This window comes from Ailuropoda melanoleuca, chromosome 3 (genome assembly GCF_002007445.2).
Source record: "Ailuropoda melanoleuca isolate Jingjing chromosome 3, ASM200744v2, whole genome shotgun sequence".
Taxonomy (NCBI): Eukaryota; Metazoa; Chordata; class Mammalia; order Carnivora; family Ursidae; genus Ailuropoda; species Ailuropoda melanoleuca.
The window spans coordinates 82,150,861-82,174,672 of record NC_048220.1 but is presented as its reverse complement, the minus strand read 5'-3'; the positions used below and the strand labels follow the sequence as shown (position 1 = coordinate 82,174,672).

The 23,812-nt window shown below is 41.5% G+C and overlaps 1 long non-coding RNA gene across 1 annotated transcript in view; it reads right to left on the bottom strand.

Annotated features, from left to right (window-relative positions):
• Positions 1-7,061: 7,061 nt before the first annotated feature.
• LOC117801546 overlaps positions 7,062-23,812 on the bottom strand; it is a 50,919-nt gene continuing 34,168 nt past the window's right edge. Inside the window, exons 2-3 of the long non-coding RNA XR_004624182.1 lie at positions 10,946-10,980; positions 7,062-7,520 (exon numbers count right to left, since the gene is read on the bottom strand). This is a non-coding gene — a long non-coding RNA (uncharacterized LOC117801546). The remainder of the gene's footprint in view (positions 7,521-10,945; positions 10,981-23,812) is intronic.

Below are 23,812 nucleotides of genomic sequence, written 5' to 3'. Positions count from 1 at the left end.
CCCCCCCCCCCCCCGCCTTTCTTCTTGTTCTGGGATCCCAATTACTCTAACATTGTTTCGCTTTATGGTATCACTTATCTCTCAAATTCTCCCTTCATGATCCAGTAGTTATCTTTTTTTCCCTCAGCTTCTTTATTCTCCATCATTTTGTCTTCTGTATCACTAATTCTCTCTTCTGCCTCATTTATCCTAGCAGTTAGCGCCTCCACTTTTTATTGCATCTCATTAATGGCCTTTTTGATTTTGACTTGATTAGTTCTTTTATTTCTCCAGAAGGGAGTTCTGTAGCATCTTCTGTACTTTTTTCAAGCCCAGCTAGTATCTTTATAATTGTTATTCTGAACTCTAGTTCCAACATCTTACGCGTGTCTATACTGATTAGATCCCTGGCAGTCAATACTGCCTCTTGTTCTGTTTTTTGAGGTAAGTTTTTCCCTCTTGTCATTCTGTCCAGATAAGAATAGATGAACAAGAGAACAAAATATTAAAATGGCAACAATGACCCCAGAAATATATACACCAAACAAATCAGAAGAGACCTGAAACTGAAAAAAATATATATAAAAATTTAAAAAAAGAAAAAAAGAAAAAAAGAGAGAGAATACAATCAGACAGGTGGACAGAAAAGAGCAATACACTGGATCCTGTGTGTATTTTGGTCCATGTGTTAGAAAGCTAGATCCCAAAATTGTAAAGAAAGAAAAACTTATATATATACAAAAATAAAATTAAATACAACGAAGGAACAGAATGTAACTGTAAAATGAAAATTAAAAAAGATTTTTAAAAAGAGCTGATAACATAAGAAATTGGTTGAAAAAGGAAAGAGGAAAAAAATTAAAATTGAAAGACTAAAAAATCATGCGGAAAAAACCATGAATTCTTTGTGCTATATTCCCCTAATGTTGGAGTTTTGCAGTTCTCATTGATGGGTAAACTTGGTCTTGGATGGATGTTCTTGCTGATCTTCTGGGGGAGGGGCCTGTTGTGTTGATTCTCAAATGTCTTTGCCCTGGGCAGAATGGCACATCCCTTGCCAGGGGCCAGGCTAAGTCATCTGCTCCGGTTTGCTCTGTGTGGCTTTTGTTGCCTGAAGGCTTTTGCACAGCTTTAGACGATGAGAATGAAGAGAATGAAAACGGTGGCCTTCTAGTGTCTGGCCCCAGAGCTGAAAGCTTGGGGCCTCACTCTTCAGTGAGCCCTTGGGGAAAAGCAGTCAATCACCCCTGTCTGCCTCATCTCAGTCCACACTCTGACCCTGTCTCGAGTCTCTAAACTCTGCAGACTCCTATAGCAGCATGCTGCCATGCCACTCCTCCCTGGGGAAGAAGGGAGGACTCGCTGGTTCTGCTGCTTGTTAGGCCCCTGGTCTGAGGGCTCTTGACTGACCATGATACCGTTCCCGGTTTATGGCAACCCCGAGCTGAAAGCCCACTTCTGGGCTTGCTCATTGCAGCCGGCTTCCCTGCTCTGATGCCTGGGAACTCTGCCACACTCAGGTACCCCCGGTCTTCCTGTGACTCCGAGATCCTGAGACCACACTGTCCCACCTAGGAGTCTGCCCCACTTTGCCACCTGAGTGCCTTTCAAGCAGGGCCGTCTCTCACCTGGGCAGACTTCCAAAAGTTCTGATTTTGTGCTCTGCTGTTTTATCACTTTCCAGTAGCCAGCTGACGTAGGCTCCCTCCCCCTGCAGTTTTATCTTTCCATATATGGCCTTGCGTTCACTTCTCCGCACCTCCTACCTTGCGGAAAGTGATCGCTTTTCTATTTGTAGAGTTGCAGCTATTCTTTTCCTAGATCTCCGGCTGAGTTCGCAGGTGTTCAGAATGATTTGATAGCTATCTAGCTGAGTTCCTGGAAACTAAGGAACTAAGTCTCTTAAGCCTCTGCCATCTTGATTTTTCTTCGAATACTTTTCTATTACCGACAACATTGCAATGAATATCATTTGTATATACTTGCATGTGTACTGGTATATCTATAGAATAAATTCCTAGAAATGGATTTGCAAGGAATATGCACCTTTCTAATTTTGATAGTATTGCCAAATTTCTCTTCATAGAGATTGTCCCAATTCACCTTCCCCCAGCAACGTTTGAGAATGTCTGTCTCTCCACACCACCAATATAGTGTATTGTAAAATTTTTGTTTTGCCAAATAGGTGGAAAATATTGTCATTGTAATTTTAGTTGGCTGTTCTCCCTTTTACTATGAGTAACACTGAAAATCTTTTCATATGTTTAAGAACCATTTGTATTTTCTTTTCTGGTGAAGAGTGTTTCTCTTTGGTCCATTTCTCTGTTGGGCTTTGGTTTTTCGCAGCATTTTATTGTATTAGGTTAATCAGCTCTGTGTTCAAGATCTGAGCTGTAAATTCTCTTTCCAGGTTTGCTTCTTGACTTTCTTTTGGTGATTTTAGCATGCATTTAAATTATGTTATAATTTTTTTGTGTCATAGTTTGGAAAGTTCCTGCCATTCTGAGGATTCTTTTTCTCTTTTTTTATGGTTCTTTAATTTCTTCCTTTTTTTTTTTTTTTAAGATTTAATGTTTAAGTAATCTCTACACCCAACGTGGGGCTTGAACTCACACCCCTGAGATCAAGAATCACATGCTCTATCGACTGAGCCAGCCAGGCACCCTCCTTTTCTGGTATACATTTAATTTTTTGATCCATTTGGAAATTATCTTGGTAGATGGGGAAAGGTGTGTATCGTTGGGAGTCAATTGTTCATGGAGCTCTCATCTCTGTGCCTCTTGTGACAGCTTTTCTTCTGAACTCTCTTTTCAGGGATGTTTATATAGTGATCAGCCTCGGGAGATAGAAATAGTTTCTCTCTCCAGGTCGAATGGCAGATTTGTTTGCTATCCGGGATAATAAAGATGTTTCCCTCTAGGTTAGGTTTGCTAGCAGTCCCCTTATGAGATGGAGGGTTTCCTGAGCTCAGAGTTCCTCAACTGTGATACTGTGGTGTGAAGCATCCACCTGACCAATCTCTGCGTCTCTCTCGGGAACTTAGGGAGCAAGGGGAACTAATGCAGTTTTGGAGCTCATGCTTCTTTTGTCTTTGGCCCAGGAATCTCCTATCTTCTGAGAGCATCTCTGAAACCCTAGCAGGCTAACTTGTTGGCTTGCAAGCAGGGTAAACTCTCAGGCTTGTAATAGGTCTTGACAAGATCTATTTCTACTTTTTCCCAGATGGCTACATTGTTACCACATCACCATTTAAAAAAATTTAATAGTTCCACCTTTCCCAACTGATTCGAGATGACCACTTTGTTATACACTAAATTCTTGCATGTGTGTAGGCTCATTTCTAGGCTTATAATCTATTCTGCTAATCTATGTGTGTGCTAGTATATATTTTTATTTTTTTAAATTTAAAAAAAATTTTTAGGGGTCTATGAAAATGTTTTATTTTTTAAAAAGATTTTATTTATCTTTAGAGAGAGAGAGAGAGCACGTGAGGGAAAGAGAATTTCAAGCAAACTCCATGCTGAGCAAAAGCCCAATGTGGGGCTCAATCTCATGACCCTGAGATCATGACCTGAGCCGAAACCAAGTTGGACACTTAACCTACTGAGCCACCCAGGCACCCTGATGTTTTAGTTTATCTTAAAATGGAAAGGAAAAAATGATTTTTTAAATCAAATAAAGTGTTTTCATATATAATATGAATATATTTGTCTTTATTCCAACACAGTTACGAAACATAATTTTTGGTATTCGTGGAGGAAGGGGCTCACAAGGAGAAGTGCCTATGGTCCAGAAAATTCATAATGTGATCCCACTGGCCAGTGCTGCCACTCAGTGAGTGTAGGGCAAAGGCCCTTTTGATGGCCCCAATGGATGGCTCTGACCAGAGGGAGTACATTTGGGCCAAAGCCCTCCTGGGGCCATACACCCTGGGAATTATGGGAAAGGAAGAGAGAGAAGGGAAAAGAGACATGAAATAGGAGCCCTTCACCCTCTGCCCTTGGGGAGACCAGACCAAGGGATAGAAATAGCCCTATACCTTAGAAGAACACTAATCTGAGGGAAAAGCCAATTCTCTGACCTCAGGGAGCCCTAGTCTGAGGGGGAATACAGCCCTGTCCTCAGGGAGCTGCACTGTGAGGGGGGAGATACAGTCCTGCCCTCAGGGAGCCCCAGTCTGAGGGGGGAGACACAGTCCTGTGCTCAGGGAGCCCAGTCTGAGGCAAGTGCTAGTATTTACTTTTAAAAAACTGAGGATTTATGATATTTAATATCTGCTGGAATAAATAATCACTTACTTTCTTCTTTTCCAGAATTTCCCTGAAACTTCCTGAATGATTATTTTTGCATATGAAATTTAGAATCAGCTTATTCAGTTAAAAAAAAATTCCTTGCATTTTATTAATGGTAGTGTCAGACTTATAAATTAACTTAGGGAGGATTAACATCTTTATGATGCTGAATCTTCTTATTTAAGAATACGCTATGCCTTTTTTAAAATTCAAGTTGTCTTCATATACACGACGTCTATTCATTTCTAAATGTGAATTTTATACTCTACTATTTATAGAATTTTCTTATTAGTTTTGGTAGTTTTTCAGTAGATTCTCTTGGATTTCCAAGTTTTTTTTTTTTTTAAAGATTTTATTTATTTATTTGACAGAGATAGCGACAGCCAGTGAGAGAGGGAACACAAGCAGGGGGTGGGAGAGGAAGAAGCAGGCTCATAACGGAGGAGCCTGACATGGGGCTTGATCCCATAACGGCCGGGATCACGCCCTGAGCCGAAGGCAGAAGCTTTAACCGCTGTGCCACCCAGGCGCCCCAGGATTTCCAAGTTTTATAATTACAGTAATGGAAAGTGTAGATAATTAGGTCTTCCCTTTTAATACTTTTTTTTTAAAGATTTTATTTTTTTATTCGACAGAGATAGAGACAGCCAGCGAGAGAGGGAACACAAGCAGGGGGAGTGGGAGAGGAAGAAGCAGGCTCCTAGTGGAGGAGCCTGATGTGGGGCTCGATCCCAGAACGCTGGGATCACGCCCTGAGCTGAACGCAGATGCCCAACCGCTGTGCCACCCAGGTGCTCCCCCTTTTAATACTTTTAATCCCCTTCTCCTATCTGTTTGGTTTGTCTACTTGTCTAGTACCTTAAAAAATGTTAAATAACAGTAATGATGGTAAAACGTTATTGAGTATTTACATGCCTTGTAGTGTATAAGTACTTTATACCTATAAAGCTATTTACATCTCATAGCCAGCAGCCTTAAGAAGCAAGTCTCATCATTAACTACATTTTACAGAAAGGGAAACTCAGCACAGAAATATTAAGCAAATTGCCCACAGTCGCATGGGTCCTTGGTGGCAAATTGGGATTTGAACCTTGGTGGTTGAATGCCAAAGTCCATAAAGTTTACCATTTTCCTACAATGCCTCTTGAGAGAAATAAGAATAAATAAATATCCTTTGTTTATCTGACTTTGGTGGAAATGTTTCTGGTAGCTCCCCATTAGATATATGGTGGCTTTGCGGCTAAGATAGATCTACTCAGTCATGTTAAGGACAGAGAGTTTTTCTGAAGAACAGATGTACATTTTTTTCAAGAGCTTTTTCAGCATCAATGGAGATGATCTTAGATGGCTTTTCTCCTTGGATCTATTCAAGTGAACTAAGTTAATAGAGTTCCTAAAATTGACTTTCCTTTGCATCTCTGGAATGCAGCCTACTTGGCCTTGGTGTGTTATTCCTTTGATGTGCTGCTGGATTCTATTTGATAATATTTTATATATGATTTCTGCATTTATATTGATACACGAAGAGGCAAAGCTTTACAGGAGAACAAATTCTGGTGTATAGGAAGGAGGAGAAAATTTTAGCTGGAGGCCCTTTAGTGGAGAGGAAAGGTACCTGGGTGATAGCAAACAGAAGCAACACTTAGGGGTGGCTGGGTGTCTCAGTTGTTAAGCGTCTGCCTTCAGCTCAGGTCATGATCCCAGGGTCCTGGGATCGAGTCCCACATTGGGCTCCCTGCTCAGCAGGGAGTCTGTTTCTCCCTCTCCCACTCCCCCTTCTTGTGTTTCGTCTCCGCTGTCTCTTTCTGTGTCAAATAAATAAATAAAATATTAAAAAAAAAAGCAACACAACATTTTCTCATCAAAGAAATTGATGAGAAGGTAGAGAGTTCCAAAGCAATAGGAAAAGTATGGAAGAGGAACTCCGCCTCTTTTATCCAAGTTTCTTAAGATGTGTTTTCAAACAGAGAATGTTCCTACACTTCCTATATTCTCCTGTATCTCCTATCATATTCTTTCTCTTCCAAGTGTCTGGTGGTCAGAAGGAAAAAGCTAGCTGGAGTTCTAGTCCCTCACTAGTAGTTACTAATAAAGGAATAATCACATGATAATCGAATCATTCCCTAAACGTAGTGGCTATGGTGGATAGTTCTCTGCTCTTTGGCGAAAAATAAAAGAGGGTAACAGGTCTATAGCTGGAGCACAAGCCTTCATTTCATTGTGGAGAAAAACTGAAGAAATACCAGAATGAGAAAAGAAGATGACTAAGTCGATGGAGGTCAAAATAATGCTGCTACCTGCTCTTAATTCTGTTTTATGTGTACTTCTGCGTAAAGTACTGCAGCAGTGTAGACGTTCAATTCTGTCCTTCACCAAGGACACCAAGGGGGAGAGGAGAGCTCAGCTCTTCTGTGGAGGACTTTGAGGGCTGCTCTGCGGCCACTCCCCAGGCAGTGGCAGTTGATGGAATCATCTGCATCAGAATCTCCGGGGTGTTTGCCAGAGAGTAGGTTCCCAGGCCTTACCTGGGGTGAGACCCTGAAATCTGAATTTTTTTAAAAGCCAGCTAATTCGGATGCAGATAGTCCTAGGACCTCATTTTCAAAACAGTTCATGAGAGATGGTTGATGTCGCATTCTACCTCTTATAGAATCAAAGCAAAATGCTGCATTTTTTTCTAAAGATTTTATTTATTTATTCGGCAGAAATAGAGACAGCCAGCGAGAGAGGGAACACAGGCAGGGGGAGTGGGAGAGGAAGAAGGAGGCTCCCAGCGGAGGAGCCTGATGTGGGGCTCAATCCCAGAACGCCGGGATCACGCCCTGAGTCGAAGGCAGACGATTAACCGCTGTGCCACCCAGGTGCCCCAAAATGCTGCGTTTTAAATATATCATGGCTTAGATCCAGGCCCTGCCTTCCAGAAAGATGTATACATACAGACAATGATACAAGTATGCACACCATACATATGCAGACTGTGATCATTCATTTCAGCATTTTTGTGCAGAGAAAACCAGACAAGTTGATGTTACCGAGACAAATGCATCTAACAGTAGACAACTGACCTTCCAGGATCCATGGGTTTCTGTGCATAAAATTCTTCAGTCACATCCTAGGTGTCAGGGCTGAGAGATGATGCATATCCTTTCACACCTTTTAGCAGGTTGAATACCGAAGGGAGAAAGTTCCTGTGGGCGTCACCATGGGGCACCACAGGAAGACAGCCATCTCTGGCTTCCAGTCAACAATCTGCAATGAAAAATGAATGTTTCAGTACTTCTGAATAGTCTGCTTAATAATTTGGAAAGCAGAACCCATCTCTCTGATGCTCACTAAGCATTTTTGGCGAGTAATTTGGACACATTTATCTTCTCTGACATTGCCTAATGGAGCTATCTACTTCCCTGGTGTATGTTGAAAGTGACTGGCGAAAACGTGTGCATTCTACACCTACAATAAGGTGTGTGTGCTACAGATGGAAGTGCCCACCTTGGGCACCCGGCCTAAGGAGTTAAACTAACCAGTTCTCCAGCAGCTACTCACAGGGGTATTTGTTATTTTAACCTCTTAAGTAAGGTCTCAGATCTTTCAGGGCTGGTCTCTAGGAGTTAAAAAAAGTTTTAATCTAAGACTACAAAAATAGATTCCAGTTTAAAAATTTTTTTTCATTTTAAACTGAGTGGGAAAGCAAACATTATAAGTTAATTAAAAGGAATATTGTAAGTGCTTTGCCAATGTTTCGATTCCTCAACCTGGAGAAAGTGGTCACAGTAGAAAAATGTGACTTATCAGGACATTTATATAAAGAGCTTTAAAACTGGCGTAAGAATCTCAGAAGGAGGAGAAGAAGAGGAGATGGGGGAGGGGAAGAATGAGGATGATGCCTACTGGGAGTTTTTGTCCGTAATGTCTGTGGACTAGAAATTAAGAAAAACAAGTGGGGGGAGGGTAAAAGGCAACAGGAGAAAGGAAGAATCCAAGACCTATGCTCGGATTCATTTTATCGGTCCTCAAATTCATCCACGAAATGGCATAAACTTGTAAAAGAGAAGGTGAAGCTGTGGGCTTTCATCGGTATAGCCAAGTATGTACAGGCTCCTCCTAAGTAGAGGGGAGATAATTCTAGAAGACAGACTGCTTTTTACTTAGGGGCATGTTCATACTCTGATCATAAACTTTGGCGTGGTAAGGTTTCCCTAACCTGTCTTTACCAATTCATACCTCCCAGTCCAACACTTAACACCATCAACTTAATTTTTCATTCCAAGAAAGGTGATAACATCAAATATCACTAAAATTGCTCTTCATATAAAAACCTAATTGCATTTTATTCAGTTTCATAGAATTCCTGCACAGCTATTGAAAACTGAGTGACTACAGGTTACAGATGGATATATATTTCAATCATCTGCCATGATAAGCGTAGCAAATAAATGTTTTTGATGCTTTGGGACTCTTGGATTTCAAGATGGATTCCAAATGTTAAATGCTACATGTTAGAATTAGGGTTAGAAAAAATTCAGAGGAGGCACCAGTAAAGTCAGCCAAAATATTTTCTTGACTTGTGACTATTCTCATTCAAGCACCAAAACAGGTTCTCTAGAGCAATCTTTAAAATCCTTGTTTTCGTTCTGCTTAGTAAGTATTTATTTCCACTACTTTGTGAAAGTTACAAGGAAAAAAAAAGAGGATTTCCATTTCTTTTAAAAAATTTTTTTATTAGGGGCGCCTGGGTGGCACAGCGGTTAAGCGTCTGCCTTCTGCTCAGGGCGTGATCCCGGCGTTATGGGATCAAGCCCCACATGGCTCTTCTGCTGTGAGCCTGCTTCTTCCTCTCCCACTCCCCCTGCTTGTGTTCCCTCTCTCGCTGGCTGTCTCTATCTCTGTAGAATAAATAAATAAAATCTTTAAAAAAAAATTTTTTTTTATTATGTTATGTTAGTTACCATACAGGACATCATTAGTTTTTGATGTAGTGGATTTCCATTTCTACTCCTACCCCAGAGCTCAGGCCACTGGATGCACTTCCTCCTCCTGATAGAATCAGTTATTGGTCCAGCACCCTCAGCATCTGTTCAAGTGACTATGTGACAACATGGAAAATGAGTAGAATGTAATAATAAGTATAGAACCGAGGTTCAAAATTGGATTCATGTGACAATTGCAATTATGTTGAAATTATATATACATGCAGATAAGACTAGAAGAAGACATGGGAAAAGTGAGGCTAAATGATCTGTTGGGAAGTGAGATTTGGGATGAATAACTTCTATTTTTAAATTTCCAATACTGTTGTTATTATATTGTTTACAAAATAACTTCTTTAAAAAAAGAATCTAATTGACTTGTAGATTGAAAACTGTAACAACTTGTTGAAAGAAGTTAAAGAAAAACAAATCTATGGAAAGAAATCCAGTGTTGATGGATGGAAAGAAGTAATATTGTTAAGATGACAATACTACCCAAGGTGATCTATAAATTCAAGGCAACCTCCATCAAAATTCCAACGTGATGTGCGTATATAGAAAAATCCATGCTAAAATCATGTGGAATCTCAAGGGACCCCAGATAGTCAAAGAATCTTGAAAAAGAAGAACAGAATCAGAGGTCTCACACTTTCTGATTTCAAAACTTACCGCAAAACCATGGTAATCAAAACAGTGTGGCACTGGCATGAAGACAGACATATAAACCAATGGAATAGAATAGGGAGCTCAGGGGAGCCTGGGTGGCTCAGTCGTTAAGCGTCTGCCTTTGGCTCAGGGCGTGATCCTGGCGTTCTGGGATCGAGTTCCACTTCAGGCTCCTCCGCTGGGAGCCTGCTTCTTCCTCTCCCACTCCCCCTGCTTGTGTTCCCTCTCTCCCTGGCTGTCTCTCTCTCTGTTGAATGAATAAATAAAATCTTAAAAAAAAAAAAAAAGAACTCCTACAACTCAACAACAACAAAAGAAACAACCCAATTAAAAAAATGGGTAAAGAACTTGAATAGACATTTCTCCAAAGAAGAAACACAAGTGGCCAATATGCACATGCAAAGATACTCAACACCGTGAGTCATTCGGGAAGGGCGACTCAAACCGCATAGGGTACCAGTTCACGCTCATTAGGATACCCGTTATTAAAGCAAAAATAAAAAACAGAAAGCAAACTATGTTATCCAGGATGTGGAGAAATTGGAATTCTTGCGCACTATTGGTAGGAATGTCAAATGGTACAGCCACTGTGGTCGACAGTATGGCAATCTCTAAAAAAACATAAAATTGAGGGGTGCGTGGGTGGCTCAGTCAGTTAAGTGTCTGCCTTTGGCTCAGGTCATGACCTCGGGGTCCTAGGATCCAGCCTTGCATCGGGCCCTCTGCTCAGCGAGGAGTCTGTTTCTGCCTCTTCCTCTGCCTTTTCTCCACTTGTGGTTTCTCTCTGTCTCTCTCTCAAATAAATAAATAAAAATCTTCAAAAAAATTGAAAATTAGGGGTGCTTTGGTAGCTCAGTCGGTTAAGCATCTGTCTTTAGCTCAAGACATGATATTGAGGTCCTGGGATCGAGCCCTGCCTTGGGCTCCCTGCTCAGCAGGGAGTCTGTTTCTCCCTCTCCCTTTGCCCCTTTGCTCACTTGTGCTCTCTCTCTCTCAAATAAGTAAATAAAATCTTTTTTAAAAAATTGAAAATTGAATTACCAAATGATCCAGCAAATCCACTTCTGGGTACATACCTAAAAGAAGTAAAAGCAGGGATTCAAACAGACATCTATACACCTATGTTCATAGAGGCATTGTTCACAGTAACCAAAAGGTGGGAGCAACCCAAATGTCCATTGACAATGAATGTATAAACAAAATGTGGTACATACATACAATGGAATATTATTTAGCCTCAAAAAGGAATGAAATTATGATACATGCTACAATATGGATGAACCATGAAGACATTATGCTAAGTAAAATAATCCAGTGACAAAGGTCATCATATTGTATGATTCTTCTTATAAGAGGTTCTTAGAATAGTCCAATTTATAGAGACAGAAAAATAGAATGGTCCTTGCCAGGGTTTGGCAAAGGGGAAAGTAGGGAGTTATTGTTTAATGGGTATAGAGTTTCAGTTTTACAAGATGAAAAGAGTTTTGGAGAGGGATGGTGGTGATGGTTGCACAACGAGGTGAATGTATTAATATCACTGAACCGTACAGTCTACAGTAGTTAATGTGAGGGGTGCCTAGCTGGCTCATGTGGTAGGGTATGAGACTCCAGAGTGTGCGGTGCTGGGTGTAGAGATTAATTACAAATACAAAATCTTAAAAACATAGTTACATTTGTGTTAATAATACAATTTTTGTTCTTAGTGAGATCGTTGCAACTAAATTGTCCCATTACCAACTCTGCGATAGATCTCCTCGGACCTCTTCAACTGTCAAATTCTTTGCTAATGGGCTTATCTTTTGAGTTACAAGTATTTACTAACTAGGTAACATACGGATGGCCCAGTATTTGGTGCTATGGACAATAAAGTGGAATAGAATATGGGTCCAGTGACTTTCAGCAATACCTGGACAAGACAGGGCACGTGGGACATAGAGCACTTTCTCCAAAGGAAAATGACACTTGATACACCCACTGGGAGTGGTACAGACCAAAGGTGCATGAAGAACTCGAGTAGGAGAGGCAGCGCTGAAGCAGCTTTGGAGGAGAATGGGTGGGGTCTGATTACATGTAGATGGCAGGCACTGAGCTGATGGGGCAACTCATGAGTCAACGAACATGTGCATTTTTTCTCACCTTGGCACCACTGACATTTGCACTATACTATTTTTGTTGTGGGGTGCTGTCCTGTACATTGCAGGGTGCTTAGCCGCATCCCCGGCCTGCCTGCCCTAGATTAGTAACTCCCTTATCCACCCCACTTGGGACAATCAGAGATATCTCCAGGGGCGCCTGGGTGGCTCAGTTGGTTAAAGCTCCCCACTCTTGATTTCGGCTCAGGTCATGATCTCAGGGTCATGAGATCGAGCCCTCTCTTGGGCTCCAAGCTCAGTGGGGAGTCCACTTGAGACTCTCTCCTTCTGCCCCCCCAATCAATCTTAAAAAAAAAATCTTCCCAAATTTCAAATGTCCCCCCTTTGAGGAGTATTGATATATGGAACTTGTCCCTGATCCAAGAAAGACACCAGTTTGAGCGGAGTAGAAAGTCCAGTCATGAGAGTAACTTTCATCCAAGTATTCTAATGTCCGTTTTGGCACCTGACACAAAATGGATGGTTTATAAGTCTTTTTGTTCATTCCCCCCACCCCTTTTTTAAAAAGATTTTATTTATTTACTTGAGACAGAGAGCACAAGCATGGGGTGGGGGAAGGGAGAAGACTCCTCACTGAGCAGGGAGCCTGATGCAAGGTTGGATCACAGGACCCCAAGATCATGACCTGAGCTGAAGGCAGATGCTTAACTGACTGAGCCACCCAGGTGCCCCTTGTTCATTCCTTTTGAATGGTGCTATAAGAAAGTTGATCTGAAACTTTTAAAAGAGTTTGAATAGGAAAAGCCCAGAAGTAGGTGGACCATTTAGGAAATGATGGACCATTTAGGAAACCTTTTTTAATAATCCGGGAAAGAGATATAAAGATCTGAACTAAGGTTGTGATTAGTGGAATAGAAAGGGGACAGGTGTAAGAATTTGTGTGAAGGAAGAATAAATAAAACTTGGGGACAGTGGATAATACATCTGGGTGAGCTGGGTAGAAAAGGTGGGGCCCTGGTCTTGCTGAGACTCAGGGAAATTGGTGTAGACATAAGCAGAAGTCTCTAGGTAACTGAAGATTGAGTGTGAACAGTCATTGAGCATTTCAAATCATGAAAAGAATTTCTATAGCAAGGAGTCAAGCTGGATCACCCTGCAGGTAAAGGAGGCAGGCAAATTTAAGCTTTCTTCAGTCTTCACACAAAAAGGAAAGAGAAATGTAAGAAGATGGACAAGAAGGAGAGAAAAGCAGTGCAAATTTGGTTTTTCTTTGTTGTTGTTTTTGCTTGGCAGTATCAGTCAGGGATGTAAAGATGAGTAATCTCTGACTTGGGATACTAAAATCCACAGTTGAATCTCTGCATGTCCCTTTAAAAGCTGAAAAAGAATAAAAGAAAAACTTTGTGCTTTTTAATATTCTAAACCATTTCTCCATTTTCACGGAGGAAGTACAGAAAGCAAGGGCAAAATTTCAGCATGAGGGCCTCCCCCTGGCTCACAGCCTTGGACGTTGCTAAGTGGGTGAGCACCCTATTGTCATTTGAGAAAGCCAGCTGCATCGCTAGCTAGAGTGAGCCTGTCTCTGCAACTCCAAGACTGTAATTATGCTAAAATGGGATCTTGCAGCAGTGAATATAAAGAGAAGCCTTGGAATATCTCTCCTACACTAAACAACTTTATGGTTGAAAGGAAGCAATTACTGAGAACAAGATGAGGCTAAGTAAAAACAGCACAGCTTTCCAACTTTTCCAACTTGGATATTGACAGCATTCTGCTGACCTCAGACAGTCTTTGCTTTTTTTCTCCCTGAAGCCATAATAATTCCCGTTTTCTAGCCTGATTTTTAGGTTAAGTGGAAATAATTTTTTCAACTTCATACCCACCCCCCCGACTCAGTTGAAAGCAACTTTCTAGATCAGCTTAATAACACCAGGAATTCTACCAAAGTCTTTAGGTTTGGTTATCCTTCCCACCACTTGTAGAGCCACTAGCCAGCCCAGGCAGTTCTTTCCTACGTGCTTCGGCAGAAATGACCACTGTCCAGCCAGGAGCAGAGTTGCCTGGGGAGAAAACAGGTGTGAAACAGCAGAACGGAGGGTTCCTAATTCTTTTCCTTCTCTTGTGATAGAAGGTGGCAGAAATAGGAAATTGGAGACTAGAACAAGATTCTGTCTGAGGCTGGAAGCTGCAAATTAGTACCACCTCTCAGTGGGTCCAGCACTTCCTCATTCTGCCTCTGATGCCTGCAATGAAAAACGTCCACCTTGAACTCTCTACCCCTAACGTACATCGTCAGATTAGGGAGGAAGCAAGGTGGTGCTTGAGAACAAGCCCGCTCTGGCCAGGTCTATGTAGGTTAATTAGATAACTGGCTTTCTAAATCGTTCCAGAACCCAAATGATCAACTTTTACCTAAATTACATAGCTGGCCATGCTCAGTGATATTTATCATTCTCCTGGAGAGCTTAGCCAAGGCATAAGACTACAGGAGGAAGAAGGATGAGAAGTATTGAGAAGAGACAAAAGTGTCATGATCTCTAAATGATATGACTTCTTTCCTAGAAATGTTAAGGGAATCAAAGGAAAAGCAATTAGGTCTAATGAGAGGTAGGAGTAAGGAAACCAGACGTAACTGTAAGCATGCCAAATCAGTAGGCTTCTTACATAATCAGCAATAATCAGTTATAAAATATAAGAAAGATTAAATGTGAAGAATTCTTACACTAAATCAACGTATGTCCTTCCAATGTAATTTATACAGCCATTTCAAAGATGAAGTGAGTTTCTATAACAGGACACAGGAAGATAGCTATGATATCTGGTAGAAGGAAACTGAGATCCAAAACAGCATGTAAAAGATTAAAGCAAATAAAATTACATATATACACACACATATATATGTGCATGTGTGTGTGTTTGTGTATATAACACAGGTATCTCATGCATGGAGATGTAATCCAAAAGAATCCAACCCAATCCTTTAAGGTGGTTTTCTTGGGGGTGGGGGAATGGCTAATTTTCTCTATGTTCTATATTTCTTTTTTTTTTTTTTAAGATTTTATTTATTTATGTGACAGAGAGACAGCCAGCGAGAGAGGGAACACAAGCAGGGGGAGTGGGAGAGGAAGAAGCAGGCTCCCAGTGGAGGAGCCTGATGTGGGACTCAATCCCGGAACGCCGGGATCACGCCCTGAGCCAAAGGCGGACGCTTTAACGACTGCGCTACCCAGGCACCCCAATGTTCTATATTTCTTTTAGTATTTTTACATGACAATTACACATTATATTTGAAATCTAGAAAAAGCAACAAAGATTTAAAATTTAAGAAAAAAGAATCTTCCTGAGCTCTCCATTTGTTAGAGCTGGAAAGTACTTAGGGTTCATCTGTTAGCCAAGCACACAAAACACTTGAAAGCTCATCTCCTTAAAACCGAAATTGAAAATGAATAGCTCTCAAAATGGAATAAAAAGTTCTAGGGTTCAGTTCATAAATGAGAGTAACTGTGTATTGATATTGTTAAATCAGAACATATTTTAAAAGATAGATCTAGCATAGGGAAACTTCTCATTTCCCCTGGTGTTATAATCAAAATTTTAAAACATTATATTTTCTTCTAATTCCAGAAATTTAGAAATTACCACAAAGTCTAAAGAAAAAAATAAATATATTATAAAAATAACCCATAATCACGTTTTCCAGAGATAATAAAGATTAATGTATATATACTTTTAAGAAGGTATGTGAGCCTTGAATTCACGACCCTGAGATTAAGAAGTTTCATGCTCTACCAACTGAGCCAGCCAGGTGCCCCATAAAGATTAACATTTTTGTGTATATATTTCCCTTTACTCTTTTTATTAATGGATATGTATATTTTTAAAAAGGGATCACAACTATTTTCTTCTGACAACACATGGTGAATAGTGTCCCATGCCATTCTTTGAAATATCATTGAGAATTTCCTCTACGTCCTATTTTTTTAACATAAATACTATAATGAATAGATTGATATAAAATGTTTGAGTAAAAAGAATAAGCTCCATGAGCACAAGGACTTTTTCTGTGTTATTTACAGACTTACAACTGTGTCCCCAGTGCACAGAATAGAGCCTGACCCCTAGCAGGGACTCAGGAAGCATTAATGAATGGATCTCATTTGCTTAGGCCAGTGGGGCTTAAGCTTTAATGTATATAAGAATTATCAGGAGATCTTGTTATAGCCAAGTTCCCAGATCTCAATCTGAATCCGAGATATTGATTCAGACATCTTTGGAAGGGCCCATGTGATTCTGATGATGGGACCACGCTTTGGGAAACACTGCCTTAGGCTAAATAAGCAGAGGCAGAATTTCTGGATCAAAAGCATAGATATTTTTAAAGCCTCTGGTTTATACTGTTAATTTACCTTTCTGGAAGGTTTTACCAATTTACCAATTCACCGCTTTCAAGTATCCTCCTCCCTGCTTTGTAATATATAAAACTGCCTATTTTGCTGCGTTTTGTCAACACTGCGTATTTTCAGGTTGAAAACCCATTACTGATTGAATAGGGATGAGGAAGAGAAAATTGTTTCTCACTACAAATATAAAAAGGCATAAAAGAAAATGTATATAGAATGAACTACTCTTGTTCAGCTCTTGGCATATTTGTCTGCAGTCTTTGCTTTTGTAAAGAAAAAAATTATTATTGTTTTTATAAAAATGGAACATTATAAAGAATGTGTACAGTGTAGAAAAGGAAAGTATAAAGGTTTAAGTCACCTCAGGTTGCACCATCTAGAGATCTTTAGACCTAGCCCTAGAAGAGCATGATTTTAGACATATTTCTATGCACGTCTATAGATAAGTGAACAGGAGATGGATGGTAGCTGGCTGGTTGGCTGGATGGGGAGCAAGAGAAAAGCACTTTTATAAAAATGAAGTCATACTACAGATAATGATGAATATCTTCTCTTTGACACGACCTGGCTTCTATTCCCCCTTTCGGGGTTTTGTTAATGGTCCTGTGCTAGAGCTCGTACTCCTCACGTGGGTTTATACTCTACTCTTTTCAGGGGTTCGTGGTTTGTAGGCTGGGTTTCCACGGAAGCTCAAAGCAAGGCAAGGAAATGAGTGGAAGTGGTTTATTTGGGAAATGATCCCAGGAAGCACGGTAGGGGAGTGGAAAGTGAGGAAGGAAAGGGAAGGGAGCCAGTAGTGGGAGCACGCCCAGCAGGGAACTCTGGTAGACTGTATACAACAGATGTTAGAGTTAGCATAATGAAGAGTGGAGGAACTGGGTGTTTACCCCACCTGTTGTCAAGTCACTGGTTGAGCTTTGCTAGGAGGAGGCATAAATTCCCCAGTACTTCCTGCCTGCCCTACAGGAGGCTGAGTGAGCCCTTGCTGGTCAGAAAAATCCCCAGAGTTGTAGGTGCTTGGAATTGGAAGCCTGAAAAGCAAACACAGTAAAAGTGAATGCTGAGGGGGGTGTGAGTGTTGGTAGATACCCTCGGGTTTGGGGTTGTTTCCCCAATTCAGCCTGGAACCCTCCACACCCCCAACTCCTCAGGGTTTTAAAAGCCTATTGTACTGTGGTTTAAAAATATATCCACAGATTTTTGACATCCTCCTCCTACAAGGCAGAGGCAAATTCCCCTCCCTTTAAGTGCGGACTAGACTCAGTGACCGTCTTCTAATGAATAGAACACGGTGGGAGTGAAGGCATTTGTCTAGATGGTGAAAGGCATCCTAATTTTCTTCTTGCTCTCTCTCTCAAATCATTTACTCTGAAGGAAGCCAAGTTCCCCATCATGAGGACACTCAGCAGCCTGATGGAGGGACCACTTGATGATTCTGCGAACAGCCAGTGAGGAATCAGATAACAGCCATGAGTCTAACGAGTGAGTTTGGAAGAGGATCCCCCAGGCCCAGTCCAGTCTTCAGATGCAAACCCCTGAGCCAGACCACCCTGCTAAGCTGCTCCCAGGTCCTTGACTCACAAAAACCATGGACATAAATGTTGTTTTAAGTCACCAAGTTTTGGGGTTACTTGTTATGTACAGTAGACAATAATACAACAGCATTAGTGTTTTCCACTTCCTAATTTAATTCTTTTCTGGTAAATTTGGGGCTGGCTTTTATGCTATTTTTTGCTCTCCTTTTTAAATATGCAGTTTTAATTTACCATACGAAACAACTTTTGATATTAAGTTTCTTGCCTTGAAAATCGCATAAGACGTAAAACTTTGCTCTTTACTCTTTTCTATTGTGCATAAGCCCCGGGGGACCTAGGGCATAAGCTGTCATATAATTCCTTGGACAGCAGTGAAGAATAACTTGTTCAGTAATGTCCTTTCCCTTCACGTTTTATCTATAAAGAGAACAACGTAGAGAGGTTAGTGCTTTGAATTGATAGAGGTACTGTAATACGTTCTAGACAAAAGAAGGCTTTGATGCTGTCTCCGAGAACCTCTTTGTTTTTTCCATGTGCTTCTAAAAATTTTCCTGGATTCCCAGGACCGTCACATCCCTGAGTCACCAGCTCCACCATCGTCTCTCCCTCTGGTTCGAGCTGATTCTTCTGTACCACTAGGCTCAGAGTTTCAATTTTCTCTGTTTGAAATCTATTCGGAAAGATTTTTCTCCTATGAAGTTTACATCGGCATTTTTAGAAATACTGCATGAAGGACATAGAGCGAAGGGCAGAATCAGGTGACCGTGGAGACGATGAGTCCGTGAAGGGTGGGCAGCCTGTCTTAACCCAGAAGCTAAATAAAGCGGACACTCTACTTGAAGCCACTCTTGCAACTCACATTTTACGACAACTTAATCACTTTAAAATAAAAAATTTCCATTTTGAAGTGCAAGAATTAGAGAACAGGGTCTCAAGTCATACTCGATGACTTGGGGAAAAAATCGCCAGTAGAAACGCACAATTAAAAATGTGGAAAGCAAAATTGTGCACATTCAATGATAAGAAACATGTAGAAAGTATGTGTGCATTGGGTAAAGATTAGGAGAACTAAAGGAATGTAAACAGTTGTTCATTTAGGCCTGACATGCCCTGACATGATAGGTATATTTTTTGAAACCGTAAAATCAAAATCTTTCCGGAAGAAAGAAATGTAACTATGTATGCCTGAGCGGATTTCTGTAAACATACCAGGCTGCAGAATTTTTAAAAGTAAATTGGGCCAGGGTTATGAAGGAGAGAGAGAGAGGCTGTTCTTTCATTCTGGCTGAAGCAGGCTTCTGAGTTAAGACGTCCCTTGTGCTGGTAAAGAAACGTTCCCTCCCCTTCTTTCCCTTTTCGGCTTGGCCCCATCTTGCTGGTAGTCTGCTTTTCTTCTCTCTCGATAGAAAAATCTTCAAGTTAGTTTATGGTTGAGTGTTTTGCCTGAACAAAAATAATGATAATAAAACTTCCCCAAAATGAACTGTGGTTAAGCCTCAATTTTAAAATCAGACCAGCCAGGAGCTGAGCCTGCTGTCACTTGGGCTCCTAAGAAACGAGGGCCCACCTCTGCCCGCTGCACTCGTGGCTCTTGTGAGCTTGGAAATGACCTACAGGAGGCCAGCAAAGGAGCCTGTGGAGCAGTCTGACGACTGGAAAACATCAGTGGGCCTGCTTTATTAGGTCTCTCGATAAAACTCCGATCTGTTACGCCCGCTCATTAAATAACATAATAAGCATCGCAGGTGATATTACAGATATGCGTGTGGTTAACGTTAGAACTGTGACTATCTCAGGAAGGAGCCACATTGGAGAAGGGCCAGTTGCAGGGCGAAGGCAAACTGTTTCCATCTGCCCGGGGAGCTGCTCGACCCTGACCATTTATGCCAGCTCTCAGCATGCGGGTCAGCAAGGCCTTTCTCCTTCATTGGTAAACAGAGAGGGGGTGGAGGTGTGTGTTGGGCCAGAGACAGGAGATCTCTACACCGAGCACCCCAGCCCTGACCTTGGTGCCTGAGTAGAGGTGACCTTGCAGAAAACTAGGGTTTTTTGGTTTGTTGTTTGTTTTTCATTTTTTAGCTTTTTTTTTTTTTTTAATCCGTCTATCTCCCTCCTCCAGAATGTAAGCTCTGTGAGGGTAGGGGATGTTGTCTGTTTTGTTTGTTGCTTTTTCCCCAGGAGGAGTGTCCTATAAAGTGGTTTGGTGAATGCGTCCAGGCTGGGTCACATGACACTGGGGAAAGCGGGGACCCGAGGTCTGGATTGAAGAAATTGGATGATGTTTTCCAAAGATTGCCAGGGCCTCAGGTCAGGAATCACCACTGAGAGAAGCTAATTACATAGCTAAGGATCTTATTAAAATGCCGGGTCTGATTCAGAAGATGGGGGGGGGACCTGAGATTCTGCATTCCTAGCAAGCGTCCAGATGATGTTGGTGCTGCTGGTCCAGGGACCACACGTTGAGGAGCAAGGTTCTAAACTCAGATCTACTATCAATCGCAGTGGAAACCTACCTGGAACAGCCCGGTACACTGTAATGTGAGTGAGACAAGAGTGAAGGCCTGGCCGGGGGGAAGGGCAGGACGGGTCTGCAATGGCAGGCTCAGGGAATGGCTAGACTGCAGTCTTGCCTGTGGCATTGGTAACCTCTGGCTTGGCATCTTTGGGAGAGGTGAGGTCTTTTGTCTCTTTGGAAATCATCTGTGGCTTAGGTTCCACTTAATCCTGTGACCCAACCTCCTCCTACAAGGGTCAAAATCTCCTTCTTTAAAAATGTAAGTATTTTCGTATCAAAATCTCTAGAACTCACCTAAACTGTAAACCTACATCCCTTGTCTTCTGCTCTTCATTTTTTCCCCCATTTCATTCTTACAAGTACGAATATCTGTATTTTATGATTTGTGTCTTTCTCAGATCTTAATTCCAGGTTTTAATGACTCTTACCCCATCAGCACTAGATTCTTTCTTTCTTTCTTTCTTTCTTTCTTTCTTTCTTTCTTTCTTTCTTTCTTTCTTTCTTTTTCTTTCTTTTTAAAGATTTTATTTATTTATTTATTTATTCGACAGAGATAGAGACAGCCAGTGAGTGAGGGAACACAAGCAGGGGGAGTGGGAGAGGAAGAAGCAGGCTCATAGCGGAGGAGCCTGATGTGGGGCCCGATCCCACAACGCCGGGATCACGCCCTGAGCCGAAGGCAGACGCCCAACCGCTGTGCCACCCAGGTGCCCCTAGATACTTTATTTCTTATCTCAAATGTCTCCCTTCTCGAAGGCCTGTGAACATATGATCTATCCCTCCTGGAAACTTCTCCAGAGATTCCACAGTGGGAATCAGAATCTTGCTACTTGCAAGACAAACTTCACCTCTGCAGTCACATAACGTGGAGGAGACTGGCTGCTTTTCCCATCAACCTCAAAAGGTGAGGGATTTGAGAGCAAGACCTTTGTGGGTGGCTTTTATTTTCTTTGTACTTTACATTTGTCCCCAAATGTTAAAAAAGTAAGTATTTATTACTTTTATTTACAATTTTACAGATGGGGTATTTATCACAAATATCCTTCACTTCCTTTCATCGGCCACCGTGGATCTATTGTTTTCATCCAAATCCTTTTGGAACTTATATATTTTACCTTTTCAACTTATGAGTTAAAGAACTTTGTAAAGAAAAAAAAACAACATGTAAGTTAACTACCCATGATAAAGTCTTTGATCAAGGACACATTTCTAAGTTTATCATTTTGGAGAAATTTAATCAAACACTGAATGCTACTTATGATCCTCATGAAATTTGCAAATGAACATTAAAACCTCAACGTGCTCTAACATTTCAAGTTTTGGTTCTCAGCGTAAGTGGTAAAATGAATTACAGCAGAGAGATTGATACCCATTTGGTGGATGCTCACTGGCTAAACCCATAGGAGAGGCTGTTTGACCTGGGGGCAGGGGCATAGGACTTGTGGTCAGTGAGACCCAGGTTTGTGTCCTCACTTACCACTTCTTACGTCACCTTAAGCAAAATTTCCATCACCCTGAGCCATGTTTTCTCACTTGCAAATGGTCAATAATAGCAGTACCTACCTCATAAGATTAATCATATGATTGTTTTGAGGATTATATAATACAATTGACAAAATCCAGTGGAGAGGAAACCCCGCAAGAGGAGTGCAGTGACCCAGTTGCTTCAATGAATAAATGGAAAGAATAGTAAAGAAAGATGTTTTGCTTTAGGAGAGAGAAAGAAGGCGAAGGGGAGAGAGATTGTGTACAGGTCCTGGTAGTGAAAATGTTACCTACTATTATGTGCCTTCCAAATTAAACCACACAGCAGTTTTCTAACATCAAGTAAATATTTTTGGCATCCTATTAAGTGCCCTTTTGCTAGGTCTACTCGGTCATTCAGGGGTTACACAGAAGGGTAATGATAGACCTCACTCGTGGTCCTGGCTTTGATGATTATTAGATGTGATATCTAGGGCACATAATTTCTCCATTTCTCTATCTCCTCAGCTATAAAATCTGGATGAAAATAATGACACCTGCCTCCTAAGGCTGTTGCAAAGATTCATGACACCTGATGTGTAAAGTGTTTAGCACCACACCTAGCACTCACTATGCATTCAGTAAATAGTGCTTGCCATCATCGTTACCACCAAAGTAAACATTTTTGCTGCTCTCAGTAAGCTTACGCTCCATTTGGGGAGATAAGACACGTCCCCAGAGAACCATAACCCACGGCCCAAGGTGAGGAATACAGCAAGAGCTGGAAAAGTGCTGTTGGAGGACAAGAGAGAGAACCAATCGTGGCAAAAGGCTGCCTTTCCTTCAAGATGGAAAGGACTCCTGAACTCCTTCGTCTATGGCCTCACTCACTTTTGCTTCCAGAGCAAGAGGCCGCACAGAAGGGATATGAAGTCAGGAGGTTTGTGTCTGGACCGTGGATATTTCTCGAAGGATCTGCCCTCAGACTGTAGGAGCTGCAATCTCGGGGTGCCGAGTCCTCTCTTCAGAGAACCACAGGGGAAGGTGGGGGGGTGCAAACTCTATATGCCCCACATATCACTTTTCATGCACTGGGTGTGTTGGGGCCTGACACCATTAACACTTTCACTGTTGGTACTTTCAAATTACTGCCACACAGCAGCCAACCGGTGGAAGCCTGGGAGGGGAGGGAAGCCCTGCCTGAGGTGAAGGGGGAGGGAAATAAAGGGAAATAAAGCTCACCTTGGCACCAAGAGCAGCATTTGGAAAAGGTGGATCCCTACACAGAGTGGCCGAGGGACCTGGTGGGGAAGAGAGGCTTGAAGCTGCCTTAGGCAGTTCTCTGCCTTCCCACCCTCCTGGCCCCCATCTTATCCTTCTCAGGCAGCCCTGTGTCTTGTGTGCAGCGCCCCGAACACTAGGGCTGAGATGGAGTGAGGTGAGACAGAGGAGCCCTGGACTTGGGTCAAGAGACCAGGTTGAGTCCTGGCTTCACTATTGATGGGGTGGCCTTGGATAAGCTGCATAACTATACTGGCTTGTAATTTGTTCAACCCTAAAACAGGTTTAGTAAGACCTGCCCTGAGTATCTTATGGGAGTATTGGGAAGATTGAGTGAGTTAATTTGAACAAAACATGAGTTATTATAATATCAATGACTTTGTTCCCTTCGCCCTTGACTTTGGTATGTCTTGAGTCTCCTGAAATGAACAAATTACTCAAGTAAGTATTTCTACTACTAGCCTTGACCAGGACATATAAACAGCAGGTTTCTTTCTGTAAAGGTCATTTACATTTGGTATGTTTAAAATGTTTTTTTCATTTATTTCTTCCCTCAGGGATATCTCTGTTCTCTGCATGATAGAATCCTTACTCATCTTTCTCTAATTCAACATAAATAC